General features: G+C 42.7%; 1 long non-coding RNA gene across 1 annotated transcript; it reads right to left on the bottom strand.

The window, feature by feature from the left end:
* Positions 1-6,240: 6,240 nt before the first annotated feature.
* On the bottom strand, positions 6,241-9,342 carry LOC145445401 (uncharacterized). The gene is made up of 2 exons (XR_013917001.1): positions 8,795-9,342; positions 6,241-8,013 (listed from the first exon to the last, which is right to left on the bottom strand). It is a non-coding gene; the product is annotated as an uncharacterized LOC145445401 (long non-coding RNA).
* Positions 9,343-9,592: the final 250 nt, after the last annotated feature.

Below are 9,592 nucleotides of genomic sequence, written 5' to 3'. Positions count from 1 at the left end.
AGAACATTTTTAAATCTAGCCTGATAGAAAATGACTAACGGTTAACGCTTAATGTGCGATGCAAATTCAGGAAATTAAGGAGTCAAATTTCATAACCGTTAACATACGGTAACTAGAATGGGATGCGAAGATCTATCGTTGCAGCAAAGTTAACATGACGGCACGCAACCGACTTTTAATTTACCAAAGTAATGTGACCTGTAGTTGTATTTTTTGACCCTTTTAAACTCCGCATTTTTGCGACTATTCGGTGAAAGAAAGCATAAAGTTAACTCGACGTTGAATTCCCAGCCGGCCAAGGATTCGCCACTACGCCGATTACAATCCAGGCTTTTAGTTACGCGATAATACGGGTATATAAAATAGTTACGGCCTATGAAAGCTACGCGTAACCTAAGAATTGCGCTGCGGCTGCAAGGAATACACGACCTTTTGAATTGCTGTTGAGATTAGTCCAATAAATTCACCTCAGGAAAATCAACAATTGTCCGGGATTCTAAACTCGCACTAAATTCGGGTGATCAACGCCGTGTGTTAGCAATCGTTGGCATATGATGTCGCATGTATTTGACACAACGCGCAAGAATATATGTATTCTGATTTCGCTCGTACAAAGAAGATACAAATTATTCGTGCGGTACTCTCTATGCTACGTGCGTACGTGAGCGATAGCGTAATCGCTAGATTGGATGTTCTGAAGCTTGCGTTGCACACGACAAAATCGGCGGTCTATATCTACTTTACAGGGAACGAGCTCATGTACTACATGTACGGCCCTGGGCCATATTAAACTGGTACTGCACCGGGTCCAGGCTGGCTTATATCATAAAATTGGATCACTGAGCAGACAACGGTCAATCTCACCGACTTCAAATTACTAACCGCCTGTGGGATAATAATGGCCGCTAGAACCGCGTTATATTTTAATTAAAATGAGAAAAACCGGCGTCATTATTAATAAAGTGCGAGTCGTGGTTTGGTTGTCACGCTTAGATTAGGTGCGCGATCTTCGAATTCTCTGTCGCATTGGAGGTATGCTCTCGCGCATGAATAAGAATTATTTGTGTACGAAATGGGCTTTTGACCATCTGATGTGAGCCAACTACACTGGCTTGGTTGGTGACGCAACATGAAATAACGAGGTATTGCCATATGGTGGTCGTTTAATGAACCCGCGTCAACCTACTACCGCTTCTTTACTAGGAAACTCGGAACGATCCATCTAAGCATAAAACACCATGCTACGTATCTCGTGCGACAGATATAATGTTATAAGGGAATGTATTGCGTTAGTTTATTCCGAAGGCAATGAGCCCCTTGCCCCAATAACCAGAAAATGTGGACTGTTGGGCGACACTCTTCGTCATGAAGACAGGGGTGTTTCACGAATCTTGACCGCATGCAAGTAATCTGATCTTAGCATTGCGACATTGTATCTGATGTGAATCTTGTGCGCCATTGATGGTGCGTGCGAATAATCTAAAAGGCCCTGATTTACGAACAGCGCTCGGCCAAGTTATACCCTGAGAATAGCGTAAGGAAAGGCCACGTTGTAAATAAAAGATCCATGAACTTGCTATGCCTCAATATAACGTAAAAAGAACAATTGTTAAGACATATGTTATCAATTTATATACTATAATCCAGTTTAGGAGAACCTCGAATGAATTTCGTGTGCGCATAATGAAACAACAGCGCCCGCTGGCGACCTAAAGAAATATATGAACAATAGTCGTCCTTTTATTAAAAAAGGGGGGCTATTTGTGGTGCTCTAGGTCGTCGCTTCGACCAATTATGGGCCAGCCAAGCTAAAGTCGTGCAGGGTAGGCTTCTGACGCCTAAAAAATAGTGCTATCGCAAAATGCCGCGTGCCAGGTACTATACTGTTCGGGGAATTAAAATGGCGGCTGAATTTTCAATCCGAAAAAGGGGGCGAAACTAACGAACGAACAGCTTGCGCACGAAGTCGTGCCATTTTGGTAGCTGATAGAGCCGAAAACAATTAGTTAATGGCCACAGCTGGACCACGAACGATTACTCATAAAAAATAACGAAAGAAATAACTTGTCACGAGCTAGGCTCGAAATTCCTAGCCATCTGTTGGCAGCGGAAGTCTTTGTTTGTTTCTTGAATCAGAAATGCATATAATCAGCCACGCATCACAGTCTATTCAGTCCGATTTTTTGGGTTCGAACACGAAGCAGAAGAATTGAAGCTTAGGGAGGCCGCAGCTACGCACGAAACAAGGCGGGCATTCTTGCACCCAGGTTACGTCAAAGATCACAGCACTGAGTTGAGTACTTTTAAAAATATTACGAGTTCCATGTAGCATCGCTAACGTATTGCAGTCATAGAAGGTTGCAGCCTTGTTCCATGATATTATTCGTCTGCACGCGTGAAGTAGTTTGTATGTCGTATTTCTCTATTTTGACGTATCGCGTAGAGTGACACTTGGGTGTGCAGATTATACTTTTGGTTGGATTAGACGGCCCTGCAACTCCGGTTCGAACCGCATCCGAAATGATGACTGCTTAGAGCAAAGGTCTCAAGCATGCGGCCTGTGAAAATATTTCAAACATGGCGGCAGCTTGAAATTCTCTCCAGAGCTATGGTGGAAATCGCTGGAGTCGCAGCGAAACTTCACTTGAACGTCATTTTTTTTTAAAAAAGGCTACAAATTACGGCCGGCATAAAGGCAATTTTATGGGAATGGTAAACGGTGTGAAAATGTTTCTTCTCGTGTCAAGCATGAAATGCTATATTAAGTAAATTGCGTTCTTTTTTCCGATCATTTGAACCTGAAAAATTGGGCCGCTGGCGCGCGAATTTGAGACCTCTTGCTAGAACAGTGGTCGGGAACCTATGGCTCGGGAGCCATATATGGCTCTTTTGGGTATAAGATATGGCTCTTTGACAAATATTTATTTTTGTACTGAATTTATCAATATCACAGCGATTTGTTGGTAAATTTTCATCATGACCAGTATAATTATTCTCGTGGCAATATAAACATGTCTTTGAGATGTAAAGACAATGTCGTCTTCAGGTTTAGGGGCTAGGACCGCCTCTTTTTAAAATCATCATATTTAAGCTACTGTCACGCCGGCGGCCAATATCACTCGCGAATTCTCTTCACCCGACTCGAAATCTTGAGTTATGCGACACGTTGATTAATCAAAGAGCATAGCATTATAGAATGTAAACGTGGAATGGCAGCGACCGATTTTGCTGCTTCGTTCCGCTTCGCTGAAGCTTTACTCAGACTTATTTTACGGCAGCTACTGTAGGATTTCTGGCAATCCAAAAGTCGTCTTCCAGATCGCAGAATTAACTGAATCTGGTCTTGATCGAAAGCTACTGTCACACTGACACCGAAAATGTAAATGAAAATATGATCGGGCACTGAACCACTTAGAATTCGCCCTCTAAGTCTGAATTATCGGCATTGTCCGAACAATCGAATAGCCGCAATGGGTCATTGTTATGGTCATTGTTTTGTGGTCATCCGATTGTTCTGAACAATGCAGATTTTAGATGTTGAGGGTGATTTTTCAGCTAAGTACGGGGCCTGACCATATTTTGATTCATATTTTCGGAATCAGTGCGATAGTAGCTTTCGATCAAGACCAGATTCAGTAAATTCTGAGCTTTGGAAGACAACATTTGGATTGCCTGAAATCCTACAGTAGCTGCCGTAAAATAAGTCTGAGTAAAGCTTCAGCGAAGCGGAACGAAGCAGCAAAATCGGTCGCTGCCATTCCACGTTTACATTCTATAATAGCATACATGGCGACGGCCATTTCAAAACGCAGTTTTCAAATACGCGTCGTCTTCCTGATCTACGGAACGAAATGAACTGCTGTGGATGTCACAATTACAAACTCGAATTACAAACAGCGTCATAGCTATTCACGTTCTTGATTGGTAAGTATAGCTCTGTGTAGTACCGTGTAGTACCGGCGATAAAATGTAGGTGTGTAGCGCAACGTTATGTTACCGCCGAATACTTTGTGAATTGAGAAGTCGATTATTAGATTTTCAGAATTAGTGTGACAGTCACATTCGATTAATATCAGTTATAATAAATTCTACGCTACTTACGATGAGTTACGTTATCAATGGTGAGGCTTGGCCCGTAGTATGCGTTATCTCTCGTTGCGAGCTTTATTTTCGTACAATAAATACCAGTTTTTACATAGAAATATGGCGCACATGAGGAATCCCACGTAGTGAGTTCGAATTAGTGCTATGATGACGTCACAAATTTTCAATTGTGGCGTAACAGTTGATTGGCATGTATGGCTCTTTGGGAGTTGAGATGGAAAAAATAGGGCCAATATGGCTCTTCGGACAATAAAGCTTCCCGACCACTGTGCTAGAACATGGAAGGCAGGGACCTTTCTTAGGGCGCCTTTACTTGTAAAACTGAACTTTGGAGTCGCAATCAGAGGCCATGACTGCTGCCGCTGTGGGAATGTGTTGGGTTTAGTGCATGCTAATTATTGCTTTTCAATAACCTTTTTAGGCGATTACTGTCAACAGGTACCCGGGATCATCAGTGTCTGAATGTTATTATGTAGGCCTATCCTGGAAGACTAGGCTGAGAAATGCGCGGGGTCCCGCTTAGAGGTGTTGCGTTAACTACGGCGATTTACGAGAGCGGCCGAGCAGACCTTACACTAAGTAGGGAATATGAACCTGCCACCCGGTGGGTTCGTATCAGCTTCAAATCGGAAGTAAGTCAGGCTGAGTAAAATACTTACGGCACGTTTTTGGTAGCTGGCAACCTCCAGATGGGCGATTAGTCCCTGGAGCAAAGCCTTCATTGCGAGCTTGTGGACAGGTGCGAGCGACGCGATGGGCTGGGCCCTTATTGTCTCAAGTTCAAGATGGGCTTTGTTCCAAAGCGTAGTTAGTTAGCGTATAAGTTAGGTAGGGATAGTTCCATTTTTAGATGATCGCTCTTGTGGCAGTCCGTGGGCCCACGATCCAGAAACTCGTCCGATGGTGATTCAAACCTTATGTTTAATCACATCTAGGCGCCGTAGATTGACTAGCGAGGCCTTGCACTGCCAGCCACCCAGTCACGGCGCACATCGATCGAGTTCTAGGTTACGGCCTGGGGAAATTGTGTAGGGACGGAGGTAGTATAGATAGGGCGAAATATAGGAGTGTAACGCCCCAGGTTCGGTACGAACCCTAAAATCCACAAGGGTGGATAACAACCTAGTAACACAGGGCCGACCAATCCGTGGCCCGCGAGAAGGTTTTGAGTGACCGTGAGGTGAATTTGCGAAATTGGTAATATTATCAGAGATGGACTGCACAGATTGTGAACTTACTAGGCCAACTAAAATTTAGTCTGGCCGCAACTGTTGAGATGTAATGATTGAGATATCAGTTAGCCGATCACATTTTGGTAGATCTCCGTACACTAAAGTAGAATAATTTGCGATAGGTTTATCAAAAGTAAGAATTTACTACACGCTTTGCGCAACATGTCGCTCGATTTTTTGCTTTTAATAAGGTTACCTCTTTGTAAAAATGAAAGAACGCCTAATGTATCAAATTGAGCCGAACTGCATTTGCGATTACGAGACAGAGTGTCCCCCGCCGTTTGCGCTCACAGAAGGACCGTCGGCTATGAAACCTAGGCCTGGTCGAAGCTTTCGATAATAATATGTCCAGGCGCCGAATAGTCCATCCCTTTCAAACTGGCCCGCGACATAGTAATTAGTTATCACAAGAATGCGGCCCGCCATTTCATAATGAGTTTCAATCTGCAGTACAGCACTGCATGAAAAAAATGCGGCATTGCTACGGTATAATAGTAACCTACATCGTCTAAATCAGATACGCTATGCCCACACGAGTGTATGAACTGAGAAATGAAATGGCAACTTTCCTCGAAAACACAAATATCGCCGACGCATAATCTTGTAATCGAAAATGGGTATCTCATCTTGCTTTCCTGGTACATTTAACGTCACATCTGAACAAATTTAATTTGCAGCTCCAGGGGGTAAAACAACTAAACGCGTGGGAGGTTGAGGCACATTCAAAACAAATCTGTGACTCTGGAAATGTCGACAGTACAAGGAAAATTATGCTCACTTTCCTATACTGGAGGAGAGAAATTTCTAGTACTAATCACTACACTTGTACTGTGATGCGAAATTTAACTACTGAATATTCACCCGCGTTTCCGACATTCCTTCTCTACAAAATGAATTCTGACTATTCAGTGCTCTGTTTAATGCGGACGCCAATACCATTGCCTGAAAATTTCAAATAGGCCTTTCTGAAATGCGATGCAGTTGAATTGAATGACAAAATTTATACAAAGAGCATATCGCTGCATGATTTTGACAAAGAGTACGTTCTCGAAATTGGTCTTTATCCCAGCTTAACCAGCAATGCAAAAGAAATTGCATCAAATTTTGGAAGCACGTACGCATATGAACAATAGTTGCGAACAATGAAACTCACGAGGAGCAAGCTAAGATCACGTATTTCTGACGTCCATTTTGAATAGGGTCTGATTCTAGTTTCATCTGACTTGTTACCAGAAGTTGAAAACCTTTCACAGAGCAAGCTGCGTCAATTGTCACAATAATTCTGTGTTATAGAAGTGTAAATACATGTGTCTTCTGATTGGTATGATCGAGATTGCAGCAATATAGGCTAACACACCGAAGTGAGCGTAAAATATAGTACTAAGGAAAATTCCGGCCCGCCAAAAAGTTGTACACCTGAAATTTGGCCCGCGGCTAGCAAAAGGTTGCCGACCCCTGCTGTAAGGGTCATTTGACTTGGTTCGAGGCATTGCGACTCTGCGCTTTTAGACCAAAATTTGTTGAGCCCACCATCAAAATTTGTGCTGGACGGGATAAGCAAAGGGGTTGACCTGCAATGGCCGGCATTGAGGATGTAATTTTCGGATCTTTATTTGGAAAAATAATACGACTTGTAATATGGGCCAAGTTTTCGTCCCGCTAGTTCATAGTTGACTAACCTGAAAATATTTGCACACCCCTGATTGAGCTAGGTCAGGGCTAGCCAACCCGTGGCCCGCGGGAAGGTTTTGAATGGTCCGCGACGTAACTTCTAAAATTAAGTATTGTGGTCAAGAATGGATCCCACAGAATGTGAACCTGCTAGGCCAGCCGAATGTTGGATTGGTCCGGCCGCAACACATAAATTGTGATGGCTAAATTATCGGTTCTGACTATATCAACTAAAGCTTTCGATATCAGAATGTCTAGACGCCGAATAAACCAGTCCTTGCAGAGTCGAGCCAAGCGATATGCGACAACAGTTTTACTCATTTTCGCTGAACACAGGCACTTTATATAAATTCAGAAACGGAACTTCAGAAATAGTCTGGAAGTGTTCGGTTTCGGCCTTCATCTGGATTCCTCGTGATTCCATCTCTTTGATCAAGTCTCGGTCGCACTCCTGGGAAAAGCTAGACAGAGATTAAAATGAGGAATCACTGAGCCTGGGTTTATCTTTGAATGTGGGTTGAGTTATATGTTAAAATACCAGTAAGTTAAAGGTACCGAAGGCATCATTGAGGTGACTTGGGTTATAACTTACATGTATCGGTGCTTTGCAATTGCGAAAGGTTGATTCAATGAGAGCGGCGTTGTTTCTTCAGTGTGGGGGCCACATCAATTTGTTGCAACCCTCTGTGTTAATAGATAAATATGGTATGTGTTATTAGATTCGAAATAACTAGAATAGTAAACCAGACCTCAGTTAAGATGTACAGTGACTCGAAACTCAAATGTAGGGGGTCCCTAATCTGTTGATATCGAGACAATTACGTACAGCATATGCAAACATTGTTGACGAACAGTACATCTTTGCATCTGAGCGGTATATTCGTACCATAACATACCCTGACCGCTTTAGAATTATTCCTTTAGTACTTGAACCTAAGTCCCGGTCTTGAGATCCTTGTAGTAACATCAGAAGTGGTGGTCGAGATTCTGTACTATGGTTTTGTTCCTGCAAAAATTGAGAGAAAATTTGCTTTAAGATCTGGCAGTTATAAAGTATGTAGAAAGGTTACTTTTAAATTAGTATCTGTAAGAACTAGTTTGGTATGGAATGATAATAGGTTTCGGAACTAGACTAGCAAGATATATGGAGTGGATCCTGGAATCTGTGCGACCCTGTACCATGATTCTTGGCGTTCAGTTAAAACTGAGCGATAGAGCGATTAGAACATGGATTAACAATATATTACCTATGGCGGTTGGCTGAATAAATAGTACTGTTATTTTTCAAGCGGAAATGATATCACAAGTGAGTAATAATTGAAGCCAATGGTCGTTGAATATCTTTAGTTTTCCCCGCCATTTCTGCGTGATGTATTTGCTTGTCAGATTGATTATTATGGGACCTCAGAACAACAATGTGCCACCCCAGAACAGCAACTGCCAACTAAGGCCTAATACATGGCTTCACCACTTCTTGTTAATTATTGGATTGAATAAACCTGCCAAGGTGACTTATAAGTTATAACTATTGTTTTGAGTGAGAAATTTTTTTTTTAAGCATAGGGACTGAACTTTGATTTTTGCAAGGTCTTATTACATTAATGTACTCCAGAACATTAAAAATTACCCAGATTACTTCGTGTTGCGGTGTTATGGCTAATATACATTCCAAGTAGGTACGTACGTTCAAGTTGAATCTGTAGATAGGACAGCACGTGACGTGACGCACACTGACGGGGGTTTCGCGAGATCTGGGTACACAATGATACGGTCAAAATATTACATACCATGAGTTGGAGGTTTGAGGCAGTGGTGTCGGACTCAAATTGCGTCCCGGGCCGGATTCAGGCTTTCCAATCGCTCGCGGGCCGGTCAGCTGAAAAAATAGCAAGTAGCAGCATTTGTTCACGTACAATAAAATTGGCAAATTGCGACGATATGGGTTGGCATATTCTACTCGCTAGCCCAGCGCATGTGTTGTGAGGAGCACAGGATACTCAATTGATAATAAGTCGGATCTGTTGGGTCAAATCCATGTAAACTGTACATGACAGTTTCAATTTGGCGTCTTCACTTCTGCAAAAATAAATACTCCTTGATCCAGGGTTGTAACCGGGTCCGAGTCAGCAATCAAGTTCGGATTTGACTGCTCAGTCTCCTATTGAGGTCTTGCTAATACTAAATTGATTCACTCTTGACAGTTCACGGTCGCGTTTTCAAGTTACGGTAACAATGGATTGAATCCTAATAATTTGATAACTTTGCTATTATTCTGAATTACAATGAAATGTCAGTCTTGAGTGTCGGAATTTTGAGTCATGCACGGTACATTATTACTTGAGTTCACCTTGTGCTCAATGTTCCTGCCCTTCGGTCTGATTGATAGCTGGTCCTTGTGGGGATACTATGACGTTCAGTGCGGGTCCTGTGAAAGAAAGGGGCTGAGTTACGCTGAATTATTGCCCTATGGTCACTGCAGACGTAGTCCAAAGGTGGTCAGAATGGCAGCATTGGTATCTGGGTATACGCGGTTGCAGCACTGCCTGCAAGCTTTTGCTTGATTGCGGGCAGGATTACTCCCGGAA

This window comes from Botryllus schlosseri, chromosome 8, assembly GCF_051294905.1.
Source record: "Botryllus schlosseri isolate E-star chromosome 8, Bs_hap1, whole genome shotgun sequence".
NCBI classification, from domain to species: domain Eukaryota; kingdom Metazoa; phylum Chordata; class Ascidiacea; order Stolidobranchia; family Styelidae; genus Botryllus; species Botryllus schlosseri.
The sequence above is the reverse complement of the archived record's forward strand: the minus strand, read 5'-3'. Positions and strand labels throughout refer to the sequence as shown.